This window comes from Aythya ferina (genome assembly GCF_964211825.1).
Source record: "Aythya ferina genome assembly, chromosome: 7".
Taxonomy (NCBI): domain Eukaryota; kingdom Metazoa; phylum Chordata; class Aves; order Anseriformes; family Anatidae; genus Aythya; species Aythya ferina.
In genome coordinates, this window is record NC_140302.1 from 12,027,060 (window position 1) to 12,045,502 (window position 18,443).

At 42.9% G+C, this 18,443-nt stretch overlaps 1 protein-coding gene across 6 annotated transcripts in view; it reads right to left on the bottom strand.

Moving 5' to 3' along the window:
• CSGALNACT2 (chondroitin sulfate N-acetylgalactosaminyltransferase 2) overlaps positions 1-15,347 on the bottom strand; it is a 32,300-nt gene extending 16,953 nt beyond the window's left edge. The window contains exons 1-2 of one of the 6 annotated variants that reach the window (XM_084526499.1): positions 15,251-15,333; positions 7,871-7,985 (exon numbers count right to left, since the gene is read on the bottom strand). The gene's annotated coding sequence lies outside the window, so the exon portion shown is untranslated. Of the gene's footprint in view, positions 1-3,045; positions 5,779-5,821; positions 6,067-7,790; positions 7,986-15,250 lie in introns of those variants that run through there. The other 5 variants (XM_084526498.1, XM_084526501.1, XM_084526500.1 and 2 more) reach the window with 5 other exon arrangements.
• Positions 15,348-18,443: the final 3,096 nt, after the last annotated feature.

Below are 18,443 nucleotides of genomic sequence, written 5' to 3' on the forward strand. Positions count from 1 at the left end.
TTGACTAACTTCAAATTCTGTTTCAGTATACTTATCAAATTGGAAAAAAGCTTACTCCAATACTCTTTATACTTAGATTGACCAGGTGGCTATCTGACTGCCACAAACTGTACAGCCAGCCTTCTACCGTTCTTCCAAATAAAGCCAGTGCCACAAAGCGCTTCATGCATTTACAACACAGCTTACATCCTTGCAACATGTTTCTGACATTTCCTTGCAATATTTCTCACTTTCATTCAGCTTCCAGCACCAGGATAGTGCTTCAGTGAGTATCGGGTACCACGTATCAGTGGTAGCACAATATTCAGCACCACCATTTGCAAGCAAATTCCAATGACAAAGCCTGAGAGATTAAGTAATTGATTTATACCACCAATACTGCTGATCACTGATCATAAATTTGCATGCATATCACGCACACCAAGTCTTGCAAGAGATGCACACCTTGTAGTCATCCAGATGAAGCCTCCGGTACTGCTTGAAACCATTATAGTACTTCTAGTGCTAGCATCCACATCTGTAGCCCAGTCACAAGTATAAGTTAAATACTTTATGTAGTGATTCTGTATAAGCAGTTGAAAAGCAATAGTTACCTGAAACCAGAGCTTGTTCTACTCATGTGAAGCTACTGTACACTTTGGTACAAAATAAGCTATGTCAACTGAACTCCAGAAGACACTTTAAGCCAAATAAGATAGACATTAGTCACTTCTCAGTGAACAAACATTAAGGCATTTTACATGCATTTATGTGAAGTGATCAGTACCAGATGTATCCTCAGACTGCTGACTAGGGTCCAGATGTGGTAAATCAAGGCACACAAAAAAATAATCTACAGGCTAAAGCTAGTTAACAGAAGTGACGCAATACCCTAAGGTTTCTTTATATGCCCATATGATGTTTTTGCACATTTCCTCTTGAATTCTTGTTCCATTAGAATTCAAGAGGTGAAGCCACAATTGGTAACATGAAGAACCATGTATTTCTTCAAATACACATAAATGCTAGACTAGCAAAGCCATTCCATGCAGAAGCTTGGGCATCTTACATCAGTTACATCAAAGCATAAAACACTGAAAATCCAGTTCCAATTATTCACTGCACAGTCTCACTACTATTGTCAAGAACAACTGTTTGTATATACAATGATGACAAAGTGCTACCACATCATCACAGCAATCAGTTTTTTTAGAGATGCTTTTGGTACTGGGGACAGGGTAGGAAACATGGCTAAGCCTTACAGCTTAGCAGAACATGAAGAGCACTTCACGTTTTACCCTTCGCATTTCTCTTCCCCTCCACAGGATAATTTGAAAAAATGAAAGCATGCAGTAGAAACTAGATGCTAATATTTCTAGTGAAGAGACTGTCTTAATCACCTACCATTGTACAGTTCAATGATGGGCAGTGCAGGCAGCTGTAAACCACTGCTAGATTTGGTTCATCACAACCTCTAGCTTCAAACTGCTTAAGTCACACAGCCTCCTACCACCACAGGCTTCGAATAATCACTAATTATTGTTAAGAGATACACAGAAACCCCTGAAGCTAGGCCATTAGCATATGAGGCCTTCATTCAATTCTCTGATCTATCACTAAGCTGCCTTGTGTTCAATTTTGGCAAGTCACTAAGTTTCTTAGGTCTTATTCTTCTCTTAGAGGCAAGTGAAAACAGACTGCCTGATGTGGTAGCAAGAGGACAAAGTATACTAGGAGATTAAGGCTCCCTCAGACAATAGCGAGGGGCCATGAAAGAACAAGTCTGGCCTTAATTAGTTCCTTTACTGTGGCCAAATGTACATCATTATGGCAATCATGAATTGAGTCAGCATGCCTACACAGGGACTAGCCATTTCCATTGCATCATCAACACAAGAACAAAAGATTGAGTAACTACACATTTTTCAGCCTTACCTACTGGCACTAGACATCTGTTTCATGGAGCACTGCCTTTAGGGGTATTTAAAGCAGAGAAACAATAAACCCTCCTGCAGCAACAGAAGGCACTCCTGGTGGGCCGTAGGGACCTCACCAATTCTTTTCCTTATTGGTTTTAATTATCCCCTCATTAATTGAAAACCTTTTCTAGTGAGCTAGTGACAATCTTATTAAGACAGACTTCTGCATAGAGATGGAGTTCACCTATTTACCTTCAACAGTTTTAGTGCAACACCTTAAAGAACAGACATCTTCCCCACTACTGTTTCCCTGTGGCCTTTAAAGGCAATCCATGTTTGTGCAACTGATTGTGTTAAACATTAAGACTTTAAATTGCACATGGAGAACTGAAGGTGTAAGTTAGTTTGCTAAAATGGTGGGGGACTGAGCCTATCCAGGTATCTTGTCCTCTTATTTTTTTTGGTACCATTACTGCTGAGCGAATCAGGAGTCAGATATTGACATTTTCCCCTCAAAGGGCTTGAATTCTCAGTTATTACCTTCTAAGCTTGCTGCCATCTTTGAAAAAGGTTCCAAAGATCTAATAGCTACCAATGAGTAACAAGACTGAGCACACCCCCACCACCACCCTGTCTTGCTGTGCTTGCTTTATTGCCAATAGAGCAGATTCACACAATAACACTTTATTAATACTGTGGGGCACTGTTCATGGGGATGGTGTCCTAAGTGGAATAGTAACATCTGTAATCATTGATACCACCTGTCCTAAGCAGATAAACAGTCTAAAAAAAAAAAAAAACACATTTCATCTTGTGTTCTTCAAGGAGTGAAAGAATGCCAGTAAGAATTTCAATTTGTATCCCATCAGAAATGCAAAGTTCACAATCCTTTAACCTCTCTTCTCAGAAGAGGGCTGGTTTCATGTACTTATAACCCAAATTTGACTGGAATTAGGTCTGCAACAGCACTGATGTAAGAATTTCAATAATTACTTCCAGGCTGTAGATGATCATTACAAAAGAAAGTAGATTAAGAAAAATTATCCAAGAAAGTAGCAAAAGCATAGAACACAGTAAGTACTAAATTAGAAAAGTTAATTCAGTTTTAACATGGTACATTCTGAAGTTTATAAAAGAATAGGATTACCTGAAAAAGCAAATCATGGTAGTTCCTGTGATCAGCATCCTACTGTTTAAACATCAAAATCCAAAACTATAAATTGCACGTGTTGGTATTTCACTTCATTTCAATTCTTCCAAACAAAAACATTTGCAATAGTCCCCATGATCTCCAAAGAACAAGACCTCTGAGGCTTACGCAATGCTCATGAAGATTTGCAAGTTTTCTAGAAGCAACTTTTTTATTCTTCCTGCTTTTCCAGGGCCTTATGTATATTCAGCTATGGAAATGCTTCTGTTCCTTACAAGAGAGCTCATTGATTCTCTAAGCACAAGGGGATAGACCAGCATGCTAATTGAAAATACTTTTAAATTGCTTTTTTATTGTATTAGCGCTCTGTTTTGGTTCCTTGTTGCAGAGGATGAGTACTTCTTTCTAAAATGTGGAAACATTCACACTTGGAGCAGCAGCCTAATTCAGTATGCTTCCTTCATGCTGGACTGTACGGACATTCCTCATTCTAACATGTTCTACTTCAGACATGTCCTTTTTATTCAGCATGCCCTAGATGGTCATAGTTAAGCTGCTTATGAAATTCCAGCTGATTTTCATAGTTATTTTGTTTGTAACTTCACCAGATGCCAAGGACATTGTCTTAAATCCCTCCACACAAACACTTCACTCCTTGGTGAGTTGTATAATGAAAACTTCAGGTCCAGTATCATCCTGAGTATTTCTTTTTTTTTTTTCCCCGTGTTAAGTGACTCCCTCCTCTCAGCATTGCCTGTGAACACTGAAGAAACACTGCACAATCAGTTCATTTCTCCCTTGCTGAAACCAACAAAAAGTTCACTGTTTCTGCTGCCTCAGAGAATCTTTGCATAAAACCCTAGAATGAGAAACCTCAAACCATACCTCCAGTATGCAGAAATACATACTGTGCACTTAAGTCCATTGAGGTACAACCTCAGAAAAGACGGAGGAAGTTGTTCAAAGGCTGTGTTGTACAGCTGTAGTCAAATGAGTACCAAAGTCAGGCTTTTCTGTTGTTGGGAACATTACTAGGAAGGTAACATCAATGAGGAACACATCCAAGAGGAATTAGTGATAAGTTCTCACCTTTCTCAGGAAAGTGATCTTCAATCTGGTACCTCACCCACCCTCACTGGGCTAACTGTGGCCACCATCACTACCATCTGACTTGCTTCCAGCTATGTTTCTGCTCCAGGCAGCCCAAAGACAAGAAAGAAGCTGAAAACCACTGTGTATTTACAGAAAGAAAGCCAGCAGGAAAGTGAAAATAACCACCAAGTAGGTTACACCTTACCAGAAAATCCTGAAGAATTTGGAAGTTGCACACATCACAACCACTGCCCATGTACATCGCAGTCACTTGCAGTGGGCAGCAGCTCATTTGCAATATTTTGAAAGCTTAGTGCCTAACAGCGTTCCAATCCACCACAACAGGCAAATTTAGTTTAAGCACAGACATTAAGCTTCGCAATTCATGTCATCTGACCAGCATTCGAGTGTTTTTTCTTCATGTTACCTCTTACAATCATCCAAACAGACCCAGTACACTAGTGACCTCTCATACATCTTCCAGCACTCCCACTGGGTCATATCACTTCAGTATGCTCATGTGGATACTACTGTATAAAACAAAATGTGTAAAAGCACACACCAGTACTCTCTAAACCAAACAGTACAGCTTCTACAGAAAGTTATTTTCTGGACACTGCAGATCCAAACCACCAATCCAATCAAACTCCATACTAAAAACAGTAAACCTTAACTCCTAGGAACTCATCAGCTCCACTTGGCTGATAAATAAAAGTGGTTGCATTCAGTTAGAGGCCATGAGCCATGCTACAGACCCACAGCAGTAACAGATACCTAACCTCTGTGGTACTGCAGCATCACCTGGCCACTCATCAGCTAACAATCCAGGACAATGCTGAGCTATCAGTTTAACACCACCCATTCACTCACAGGTGTTTTATAGTCTCCCTTAAACTTCTTTGTTGTAAACTCCCACTGGCAAATCCAGAGTCCCTCAGGGGAAAGATGACAACTGCACAGTGATCACCAAAGAGGATCTTCCCTCATTTTTAATTCAACAAGTGGAAGAAAACACCCAGGCAACAAAAGCTACTGCATACATTATGAAAAGCCTGTAATGAATAATTAAGTGCTTGAGTGTATCCACAATAGCTATCCTCAGACATTTGTTTACTTCCTGAACAGGAAGGAAAATATCAGACCTTTGGCACAAGGATCACAGTAGTACTAGTAGCATACCTGCAAAAAGTTCAGACATGGGAACCACTAGGAAAAAGTTACTTCAGTGATACATGACAATCACAGGAGTTGTTACTGAAAAATACAGGCTTAAGGAGAACATTTCCATGGACGTTCCCTATGCAAATGGTTTACTTGAACAAAAGCAACACCATGTTTTGTGAGCAGACACTGATCTCTGAAAATTAAGACTAGCCTTCCACATGTTTCTACTTCCCTTTCACAGACTGGAATACACAGTGAATATGTATGGGGTCTCACTTCCCTTCTTTCATACAGCAGAGGAACTCATGTCCAACACACAAGGCTTTATCACTGAGAAATTTTGCCCTTACCCACTTATAAACAAGGTTCAGATGCTGTATATTGATAGCATCTTTTTGGGAGATGCAACTGAAGCAGGGCACTTCATACTAGCTAGAAGCTTCTTTAAATAGAACAGAATAGAGTATGGTTTCATCTTAATAGCAAGTTCAATTATCATAGCATAGAGACTACTTACATTTATCCTATGAAGGACAAAAAAGCAAGTCTTACTCATCACACATTTCACAAGAATCTCTTCCATTTCCACTTGAGTTTCAGTATGTTCACTTCGATGTACTTTCAGTTGTCTCAAGTCAATACAGAAAAATCACAGCTGGGAAGTACCTGTCCTACACCACATTTTGCCCCTTCCCCATCCAACACAGGCAGACAGAAGGTAAATCAGCATGCCAATCCAACAGAACAGAAAATCTGTTTTCCATAGTGTCAGTTCTCACTGCTACAGCTAAAACAGCAGAAAAAAAAAAACAAGAAGATAATATCCAATCCAGAAACGGTGCTACTTTTGCCACAACAGTCCCTGAAAGAAAAAAGAAGCCTGCTGTCATCCTCAGACGAGTGATGTGCAAACTGTATTGAAACCATTTAACCCAATTCTTACACGACTTACAGTGAAATGACAAGGAAAAAATGGCCCTTTGATAACATGGTTTTATCTTCCTTAGGTGATAGAAGGAAATGAATTATTGCTTGCCCTGACAGCTACTGCGCCTACACAAAACAGTTCATTACATAGTTAAGTGGACAATGAAAGAACAATTTGATTCACATTACTTTATACCTAATCCAAAATAAACAAACTCATGAAAATGAGTCCTATTTTGGCTTCAGCAGAGGCTAGAGCAAGCCCATTTATCCAGAAACTTCTGAATGGAAATCAGAACTCAAAATCCAAACAGCTACACCTTAAATGACCCGTTCATTATAATCCTCATTGCAGATAACACCTGGAAATGGAATCAACTACTGCTTAGCTGTTTCAGTGAAGACAGGCATCTTCTTGGCAAGATGCCAGTGACAAAGTATCCCATGTAAGGCCAGCTGAAGGGCATGGGTTTTTATCTTGGCTTTTGGTTATTGTGTAGCTATCCTGAAACAATCACCATCTCCCAAAACTTATTTTACATAGCTTTTCCTATAGTTCATATTAATTTGTTGGCTTTTGCATTCCCATAGACACTATTCCCCTTTTTAAAATTGACGAACTCCAAACTTGGAGAAGCAAGTTGTCTTACTTTTACTGCAAGGGGATTCAAAGAACAGCAGCACTACATTACTAGACTCATTTTGCATACCCTGTGTTATTACACTTAAACCTAGAAACAGGAACAGAAATACAAGTCGTTACCTTAGTACAAGCATCACTGAAGCACTTTCTATAGTCATTCCTAACATCTTAAACAGCAATTCATTTTTTACATGAGCATTAAGCAATACATGCCAAGAACCTGACCCACTCGTACCAAGTGCTTTACAAGAACCTTGTTAACAACCTATTCTCCATGAGGGACTGTATAAGCTGCATGGGGAACTAACATCACAGCAAGTTGGTTTCCAGGTCTAGAAACACAGCTTACTCAAACGCAGTGCTCAGGCCTGTTCACTGAAGGCTTCCAGTTAGAATCAGTATTTTGGAAAGCAGGTTCTGGAAACTCCAATGGTAAGGGCAAGGCTGGGAAGGGCTGTCTGTCTTCATTCAAAACCAGAACTATTGATTATACAAGAGCCATCAAACATTCCCACAGCAATTCAAGGAAGTCTGTCTACATAAGCCTTCAACATGATTTTTTACTGAGTTGTGTGCTACATGAAAAACCTACTTTGGTTCACTACCCTCAACATTTTCTAAACATACTGAATTGATACCTACATAATTCATTAATAAGTATTACACTTGACCGATAATTCTTCTAAGTAATACTGTATATAATTAGCAGAAAACACTACAGAAGTACTGATGCACCTGTAAATTCTTCGAATTTGTTTTAAAGTAGATTATAAGTAGAAACATTATTCTACCAGCTGAAAGCTGCCATCCTTCACAGTCACTACCTCATAACAGTACATGTAACACTACACAGTCAATCAAGGATAAAAAGCCAGGTGCATTACCAGAAAAGATAGCTCAAGCAAAACTAAATCACCTTTTTTTACAGCAACTTCAGCTTGTCCTCAAGAATGCATAGCAGTCTGTTTGAGTACATGCAGTGCAACCTCTACACACCTTTCAGTATGAAGAAGCAACAGATGCCACAAGGAACAACAATAAAACTTCCAACATTTGGTCGTCTTCAAAATAAAATGCTGTAGAAGGCTTGTTGTACAGGAAAACAGCCTATCTAGGGAGAGAAAAAACAGTTACTCTCATCACATCATCTTACAGTGAAGAAGGAAAAGTAAAATACACTGAAAACATTGCATCACTTCAAGCATCTAAGGTAGTGACAGCTTAGCATTCCTCCCATACAAGACAAATATGTTCCAGCAAGTGCTACTGAACCCTAAAAGGTACATCTAACCCAAGAACATAGTATTGGCACAGCATACCTACACAAAAAATCGCCTCAGTACAAGTACATTAAAAATAAAAAACACCATGACTGAAGTTGTTAGTTGTGCGAATTGTAGCAGACAAAGTTGAAAATCACGTGCTTTCTGGAAATGGGGTACACTTTGGCAAAAAGAATTTGTTATCAAAATGAAGAGTTCTTCCATTTTCTCACTTCTCCAGTCTCCTCATCATCCAGTTCTCCTTGCATGGAGATCTAGACATGTCAGTTAGGCTTAGTAAAATGTATGTATCCCAACACATGGGAACTCCTGTGCTATGTGAAAGGATAGCTGTCATCTGAGTTCATACACAGCACCAGTGGAACATTTCCTACTGTGGGAGGTAGAAGTCAAACACTCTGTTCCCTTACAGTTGTAGAACAGAAAGGAACTGCTTGAGAACAGACCAGATCCTCTCTGAAGCTCTCAAGAGCTAACAGGCAGTTATCATACACTGTTTTCTTTTTTACCCCACCAAAAGATGAGACTGAAAAGGACAGTCCTCAGCCAAGCTTGCCTTTTTGACAGTTACACAGTTGATTATAGCCAGCAAGGAAAAATACCCAACTTTTCCCCAGGATTGAGTTTACCTTCAATAATTTTTCCACAATAGGAGCCATATTACTGTTTCCATAGAGTTACAAATCCAAGTTATGAGGAAGCTATGAGGGAGCTTTAGCAGTTAAAAGGAGGAGAGTAAGGTTAAGTTCTCAAGTGCACCTGAATCTTGCTTAAAGAGACTTCAGACTTGTATTAATATCAGCCTTATACGCAGATATGTATCAAAGCACTGATTTAAATTTCATTGTAAGTTTAATTGGAAAATTGAGAGCTAAGTAATATAACAAATGTTCTCAAAGTTATGATTTATTAGTGAATTCAGTATGCAGTACCCTGAACTAATATTTGCCTAGAAATCTCTCTACTGTGAGTCTGAAGAGCAATATAACTGCTACAGCCACCCACTGGAAGACATTTATGTCCATTCTGTCCAAGTGCTCTTAAGACCTTCAAAATGCCTAAAACCTGTTTAAAGTGCAAAATAGTATAGCAATTCCGAGGAAAAGAACAATTCCACAGGATTTTTATTTTTGTTTTTAAACAAATGGGATCAGATAGCTTGAGTTGACACATGGTATCAAAACTGGGATGACTTCACTGTTCCTCAGTCCATGGAACTACAGCAAGGGGAACACAACCTACAAGTATTTTGAAGACAGCTAACAACTAGAGTGGTTTAAGTTCTGCTTTCAGCACAAGTCAGGCATGAATATGTCACCAGAAATGAAAGCTGGATGCCAAATGATTGAGAAACATCTGGTGCATTCCAGAAGCACAGATAGATGCGCTCGTACCATCTATCATCTCTGTTTGACATTACAACTGAGGAGAAACTGACTCTCAAAGGACTTGAAGCAGAGAAGCTAGCAGCTTGTCAGAGCTATTTATCTTGGTGTTTCTTCCCTAAAATGTTGTCTTGCACTGGAAAAAGACATCTGTATGAAAAAACAGAACTCTCTCAGCACTTAACATTACCCTGCTCCTTCCCTTTTTGTTTCTCAAGTGCCTGAAATGAGCTTTTGGGACATTTGAACTATCTTCCCTCGTATTCCCATCAACAGCAGATCACCATTTAGAGGGGAGAGGCATAAGGAGTTTCTGTAAGCCTCTCTAGTTTTTGCACGTCCTTTGTGCAGTTTATCTACTTCACTGATATTCTCCAATTATTGGTGCTGGTTTTGTTGCACAGCAGGGAAAGATTAAGATGTTACTACACACACTTAACAGAAAGTGTTTATTCAAAGTGACATTTGACACATTGTACCACTGGCAACAACTTCTGTTAAGCTATTTTAACACCTCCAGGGTTTTTTTTTCCTCTGGTTCCTTCAGAGGGTCACTTAAACCTCTATCACTTCTCAGCACCTTGCAAGACTAAAGAGCAGTACTGAAAGGTTAAATGGGAAAAATTCAAGGTCACTGGATTACATCAAAAAACCTGCAGGACACGCTCAATAGCACTTCCTAACAGAAACTGACAGAGCATTTTGGAGGCAAAGCCTCAGCACCGCTGCCAATGCTTTGCAGGGCAGCACTGAGCCGCAGCCACCAGCTGCCCAGCACATTCTGCTCTGCAAGCCGTGGGTCTGAAGCCTCTCTGTGTCAGAAGCTCCCACATCATGGGAAAGATGGACCCAGACTGCTAAGTGAAAACAGCTTAATTTCCACTCTAACAGAGCACCGGCAGCACGAAGATGCAAGCCCTCTGCTGCCCACAGGGCTGCAAGAAGCAGCAAGACTACTGACAAGTGTCCTATTACTTCTGACACCACTGCTTGGGGAAACCTTGTAAGACCACGGAAGTGCTACCGCAACTCATCTGAAAGCTACCACCCCAGACACTCCTGCAGGACAGGCTTCATTATAGAGAAATTAATGACTTCACCCTCCGTGTAACTCCAGAGCTCCTTAACTATGTTCAAGATGAGCATTTTGTATTTTTGGAGTGTGCTCAAAAACATGAGTTAGCTTGCCTCATATCCTCTGTTTTTATACAATCCAACTGCTTTAACGCCCTGTTCACTGTGCTCTGCTTCTGAACACCTGCCCCGCAGCAGCAGAAACAGCCCAGGCCAATCACCCACCTCTTACTGCTATTTCTCCACAGAAGATACAGGCATGCGAACTCCAGACATTGCACACAGAATTAGGAGAAAATCTGCCTTGTTAGCTATCAAATAGTAACCATAACAGGATATCCCCACACACCAAGCGTCTAACATCTACAGACAGTTACCCACAGCACCTCTGTGTAACAGCACCTCACCCACCAGTTCTAAACCCACAGCTCCATGCAGCTGGACACCTACAAGCTGGAAACTGTCCTTTCAGAACTGGCATTTGAGAATTTATTAGGGTCCTTTTCCCCTATGAGATCATCTGGCAGCAGTCACCCTAATTCCCAAATACTAATATTAATACAAAACTTGCATGGCTTCATGTACAACCTTCTGAAGGCACCCTACAGTTCTGATCCTTCATGAACATGCTCATCTGTTGTCTTGCCAAAAAGGAAGGATTAATAGTGCAGCCACATAAACCTTTTTCTTGGGTGGATATTTGTTAGCCACCAAAATTAAATACAAGAATCAAGTATCTATATAGGGATAAAAAAAAATCTGAAGTGTTTAGTGGTTTCACTGGGAAGTGTTTATTATGTGCAAGTCTTGCATCCTAAGTTTACCTTTAGATCATAGCTGTCCCACACTGTATAACTTTAACTGTCAAAACACAAAAACAAATTTTATACAATGCTCACCTGCATGACTTTTTTTCTGTGACAGCCACTAAGGATATGGCAGCATACATCTACAGAGGATTCATCAGCCATGAAAGAGTTTTATTTCTGTTCCATGATTGGAATACTCATTTCATTTAGAAACAATTCCCCACAGTAAGGGAGAGGAAGAACAGCGCAGTTATTCCACATTTTTTTGGAAGAGAGGCTCCAAGGGTTTCTTCCCGAAGCTGCTTTACCAGCAAAACAGTACTGCTTATTAAGAAGGAAGTAAGGGAAAAGAAAAACAGAGATGCCCTTTACCACCCACCTCACCAGTAAGATAGCCACATTTAACACAAATGAGGAAGACGGTGAAACAAAAGCAGGGACAGACCTGCCCTTTGTGTCACCTGCCAACACCACTGCCAGCAACAAAAGCCTCCCATGTGTCGACTGTGGCCCAGCAGCCACAGCAGCATGAGGAGAGGCAGCAGAGGGCTGGAGACCCCAAGCCCCACAGGAGTGCAGCGGGGCTGACAGGGGGCTAGGCCCGATACACATGGGGCTGGGTGGTGCTCGTGCCACAGGCAGAAGTCAACCAGTAAACACAGCAGTCACCATGGTTATTTTAAATTTCGGTTGGAGATGATTGAGGCAGGAAGTGGTTAGATAAAAAAAGTATCTGCAAGATTTCCTCAAACGATAGCTTCCTCACCTAAGGTCTTATTTGGATACTTGGCCTTGAAACACTAACACGCCATTTACGCTCTTTCCAGCTCTCACATTTGCATTCACAGCACCCACAATGGCTTCCCAGCTTTACCAACACACCAAAACAAAGTGTTAGAGAACTTTGTGAATGGGATAAGCCTTTAAAAACTCTTAAGGTATAACACAGATCACATATGTATGAGTTCCACTGTACTCCACCCAGCGATAGCTATCAAGCAAGCATCTCCTGCTGGCCTCCCAACATGCCAAATGCAAACAGCACGGACAGCATAGTGCCAAGGAAACAAGCTACTCACATCTACTCTAATGTGCTGTATTTTCAATGCAGCAAAGTCCTCCAGGATTAGGAAAACAAGCCCATTTTTCTTCCCCTTGAGCATTTGATCTATATTGACTTCCTACAGCTTCCATCAACTATCTAGTTATTTTTACTTAAAAAAAAAAAAACAGTACAACTGATTTTAAAACACACACACAGCCCAGTTTAAGACTCCTAAAAACTACTAACTGACCTGACTACACTTTTTAGTAGATGCCAAATACCAGGTCTACTTTAAAGGTGGTTATAACAGGCTTAGATGACAGGAGCAGCTAGATGGCCTCAAAGGTTCCAGTCCTTTCACACCTAATGACACTTGTGACACGAAGAACCACAGCTTGCTGAACTGTTCCCACCTTTATTATTTTTGAAGAATAGGTTCACAAAAAATAAATTAAGAACACAGGTCAGCTCATGTTTCCAGACTTTTCTAATAAACAATATTAGAAATGGGAGTGCTGGGCTTTTTTTAATCATACAAATCGAAGCTGGTCTGGCAAACAGTTATGAGTGCCCTCCTGCAAATGCTTCTTATAAGCTGCAGCTGTAACTCAGAAGTAATATTATATTCCCACTCTTCTACAAAAGCATAACATTTCTTTGTGAACATTTTGTGATTTATGATTTCATTTTCCCCCCATGTCCAGCACCATACTTGCAAGAATGTAAGTAGTTGCATAGATAAAACACAAGTATTTTTTAAGAAAACCCACTACACTCTTTAAACATTTTTTCATTGTGCCCTTTGAAGCCTTCTTCTTTAAAAAATATTTAAAGAAATAATCTTCTAGTTGAAAACCTTGTCTCTTCGCTATTTCATCTCTCCAGAACCCAGATCATTATGCTCTCCCCTTCATGTTTGTTTACTCTGGAGGGCTACTCCTCTACGAGAGCAGAAGACAGATGAGCTAACTGAAAGCAAAGCATATTATTACTTGCAACACCACCCAAATCCTTACCCAAAATCTGAGCACCATCCCACCTCCACAGCCCTGCTCCAACATTATTTAATGAGAAAATACTGCAAGTCATGAAGTTTGCTTCATAATAACAGACTGTTACAGAGTTGAGACAAACATTGTGCAATTCAGTTAAAAAATGGCATCGTATTTCCCACACCCTCCCTCCCCCAAGTTCAGTTTTATTTATTTAAGATGGTGCCATTTTGGTGGTCCATTTTTACAAAGAGGTCAACTGAACGCTTCTGACAATTAAGAAAATAGCAGACTGTGGTGAATGGGAAGAAACTGTTACACCAAATATGATGTGGGTTCTCCTGGCAACAGACCACAGCTGCTTATCATTCAGCTATGCCCTCAGATGAGGTTTTTCACTCACTTGGGAAGACCGATATCCCAGGGCTGGAATTCAAAAGCAAAGAATTTAAATTCACAAATAACTTGATGCAATTTATACCATGATACAGAAGCCTCAATGATACCTTTGGGGTTTTCTGTTTACTCATTCATTGGATTTTTTGTTTTTGTTTAAAGCCTGAGGAGGACAGTGAAACAAGCTCACAGATGGAAGAGACAAAGAACCATTCAAGCTCAACAGATCTTAATCACAAGTTTTTGTGGGTTTCCTCCAGGAACAGGCAAGCCAAACAATTCCTATTTGTGCCACGCAGCCCTCCACTTAATAAATGTGTTCCTCATCCTCCTCTCACGTTATTGATGGCTCGGGACAGGGCTCTCATAGCACCACCCTCTGTGGTCTCCCGATGCTCACGATACAGACCTACCAGCCAGAGGCTCCCATAAGAGCCTGTGGGTGTAATTGAGGCCCTCGGCTAACACCCTGTCAGCAAGAGCCATCCACCTCCCCTGACAGCTGCTGGGAACACATCCAGGCTGCTGTCTCTGACAGTGCCTGGGGACTTGCTATCTCGCTAATAAATACAGGGAGGCCAGAAATCTCCTTCCACCACACTGAAAGAACAGCAACTTACAGCCAGCACAAGCTGGGAAGGAGGGAACGGTCCTGCTCATGGCAGTTACAATCTCTCAGAGAAAGAAGAAGGGGTTTGAGTACACAGCCTCAGCCGGAGGTTGCTGCCTCTGTGCTAAGCCACCCTCACTGCCCACGGGGCAGGACAGGACAGCACACGGCTCCAGCTCTGCAGAGAGACCTGCACTTCGGTTCCTGCCTGACAGGGCACTGGGAAAAGAAAAAGCAGCCCAACAAGCCACGGAGCCACAGACTGAAGTAAGTGCTAACAAAGCAGATCTAGATGATTCCTCACCGAGCAGATGGATCTAAGTTCAATGCTCTGCATGCCCAGCTTTAAGTTACCTCACCGATCGCAACCCCCCGGCTCTGCTCTGCCTTCCCGCGATGCACGAGTGGGTTTCAGGGCGAAGAGGACTCGAGGTGAGCCGATGCCGCCGGGCAACCCCGAGGCGACCCCCACCCACCCACCCCGACCTCGGCGGTGCCACCACCAGCGGCCGGCCCGGAGCGGAGCGGGGGCACCGGGACCGCGGCTGAAGCCTAGCGCGGCGCAACCGCGACGGAGCCCGAGCCCGAGCCTCCGCCCCGAGCCCCCAGCCCCAGCCGGCCCCAGCGCAGGGCGAGCAGAGCGCGGCGGGCTGCCCGTTGCCCCTGCCCGCTGCACAGCCCAGCCGCCGGCTCCGGGGCGGCCGCAGGGAGCGGGCCGGGCAGGCGGCGCGCGGGTGGGTGCCGGGGGGGCCGCGGTGCGGTGCCGGGGCGCCCCTACTCACCCGCGGGCCCCGCCGCCGAGCCGCGGCCCCACTTCCTGTGCGCTAGGAAATGAGCGGGCGGAGCGGCTCCCGGCCGCCCTTAAAGGGGCTGGCGCCGGCCCCCCGACCGCCTCCGGGGCGGGGCCGGGCCGCGGCAGCGCTGTGGGGGCGCCCCGGATCCGCACGTGGCGGCGGCACCGGCCCTGGATCCGCCCCGCTCCTTACCGCCGCCCCGCCCCGCCCCGCCCCGCCCCGTTAATGCCTCGCCCGTCCCCAGCCTTTCGCGGTTGTGAGGTGGCCGCTGAGGGCAAGGGGCTGGGTCCGTGACAAGGAGACCTGACGGGAGTTGTTCGCCACTCGCCCCGGTGTTTAGTTACAGCCCTGTATCAGTTCGTTAGTTCTTCAGTTCATCAAATAAAAATAATAATACTAAAAAAAATCTGTAGGTATTTTAGCTTAAAAGGACATCAGATTGAGGATCGTGGGCACTATATGGCAGTCTGTGTGGAGGGTAGTCTGTAATGACTGTAAAGACAATCTGGTCCAACCATCACTGTACCACCAGCATCACCCACTAAACCATGTCCCTAAACACCACTACCAACCTTTCCTTGAACACCCCCCGGGACGGTGACGCCACTACCTCCCTGGGCAACCCGTCCCAGTGCCTGGGTGCTCTTTCTGAGAGGAAATGTCTCCCCATTTCCAACCTGAACCTCCCCTGGCACAACTCAAGGCCATTCCCTCTAGGCCTATCACTAGTTAGTTATCTGTGAGAAGAGGCCGACCCCCAGCTCCTCGCCACTTCCTCTCAGGTAGCTGTAGAGAGCAATGAGGCCTGCCCTGAGCCTCCTCTTCCCCAGACCGAACACCCCTAGCTCCCTCAGCTGCTCCTCACAGGACTTGTGTCCCAGGCCCTTCAGCAGCTTTGTAGCCCTTCTCTGGACACGCTCCAGGGCCTTGGTGTCTTGAAGTGAGGGGCCCAAAACCATACACAGTACTCGAGGTGCGGCCTCACCAGACCAGAGTACAGGGGAACCATCACCTCCCTAGTCCTGCTCGCTACGTTCTTTCATAACCATATATGAAATATATCTGGCCCTATTCATCAAAAATCAATTCATGTGCGCTCAGAAGTGACCAGTGATCAGTTCTGTGAAGATCCATGCCCCACACTCTGCCGGTTTGCCCACAACACCACGGTGCAGCGTCACCCACATGAGGCAGAGGCGGGCATCGGCACTCTGCAGAGCAAGGCCTCGCAGGCTCTCGGCAGCAGACGCCGCCATCCCCGGCACATTGTGGGTGCGTCAAGTTCCTACCCAGCCCAGTACACAACAGCCCTTTGACTTCTGGCAGACTGAAACTAGCCCCTTCATAAATATCCCCTTGCCCTGTGCACTGCACAACCTGAGGGAGAGCTGGATGGTGAGGAGCCTGATCTGCCTGGCCTAAATTCCAAGCCCGCAAACAGTGTGAACAAAGAAGGTCTTTCCAGAGAATGGCTTGAATACGCTGTGGTTTTAAATAGGCAGGGATTTTCCATGCAGACTGGGAACTCTCACTGCTCTTTGCTGTCAGGCCTCACTTCACTGCTCTGTTCTACTAACAGCTGGGCCGCACCTCATAGCAAACCAGCATATGGGGAAAACGTGTGAGGCTGGTGTGACTGGCAGTCAGCATGTACACTTTCCTAAACTTTAAAAGTTGTTGTGAGAATGGATCCTTGAAAGATATCCTTCAAAACATCTTTAAAGAAACTCAAAGAGAGGAGAGCAGGTTTTAGATTTTCATATATGCGTTCCTGAAACTAGGTAAACGTGGGCTTGTTCTTTCTTTCTAAACTATATGTAAATATACTGCTATTTTAAATCTGACCTCATACAGAGTTTCAGTATTGCTTATTAGAGATGACTCTCGAGTACCACCCTGCTCTCGTTCGAGCTCCGTGTAGTGATAAATGCATCGGAGTTTACTAGACGTCTGTGCTATTTTACTGAATCTGGAGATTGCAGAGTTCTGCATACATAATATTATCTCCAAGTTCAAGAAGATAACGGAATGGAAATAACCACTGCCACCCAGCCGATTTCATTAATCGATACTATGAAGTAGGTCAAAAACCAAATTGACAGCCCTGCATCATGCGCTGGTTGGCCTACAGAGAGCAACCATACTGAATATCATCCTTCGCGCTTCCCAGGCGCCCCTTTTCTGTGCGAAGGCTGGTTGCTGCTATGTGCTGCAGAGACTGACTGGTGATTGCACACAGAATGCTGCTGCTTCTTTAAGTGATGCCTTCCTCTACTTTAGAGTTTCTTCACTTCTGAGAAGATTACTTTCTTTTTCTTCAGCTTGAGAGAAGGCAAGAATAGGTTTCTTAAATTCTAGTAAAAACAACTTGGGTATTGATAATCATATCTGTATAAGAGGCGTACCACAAGAGGAAAAAACGTTTTTGCAGTTATGTTTATATATAACTTCCTGACTGTTCTATCAAAATGAGCCATTCCAAGAGTAGACGTTCCTTCATAACTCAGACCTGTATTCATGCTGACAAATGTTGTTGTTTCTATTTGATCTTAGTATTACAGCCCTACAGAGGAATTTCTGTTTTGTTTGTGAATAAATAATGCAATAAAACATTAGCAAACGTCTGTTTTAAGACAATTCATTTCAGCTGGGGGAATTTTCCTTAGAGAGGTGTTTGGAGACCTCCTAATATCTGAATTCAGTAAGTATGTTTATATGGGTGACAGCTTTTTATTTTATTAAAACATTATGATTTTAGAGATGTGGAGACAGACTTTTAAAATATTTTGCTAGAACTCTGGTAAATGGTGTTCTTAAATTGGTGCAGCTAGGGAAAAGGAAGTGGCTGGCAATAGCTGATCTGAAAAGTTTTCCAGAACAGCATTAGCTCCAGCCTCTAGTGCTTTTTGTTTTTTCTTGTCTTTGTATTTTTTTTAAGCATATGTGTGGGCTGGAGGGGAAGAAACAATAGAGAAAAGAGAGGAGCTGATCTGAGAACATGATGCCAAAGTGAAGGAGTAATGCAAATGAGACCAAAGGGGAAATTAGAAGGAAAAAAAAAAAAAAAAAAGGCAATCCTTCAACAGTAGATATTTTTGTTCTCTTATCCTCTCGAGCTGAAATAAAATGTGCATGTAGAATAAGAAAAATGGTCTGTTATTTTGCCTCAAATTTCAGAGCT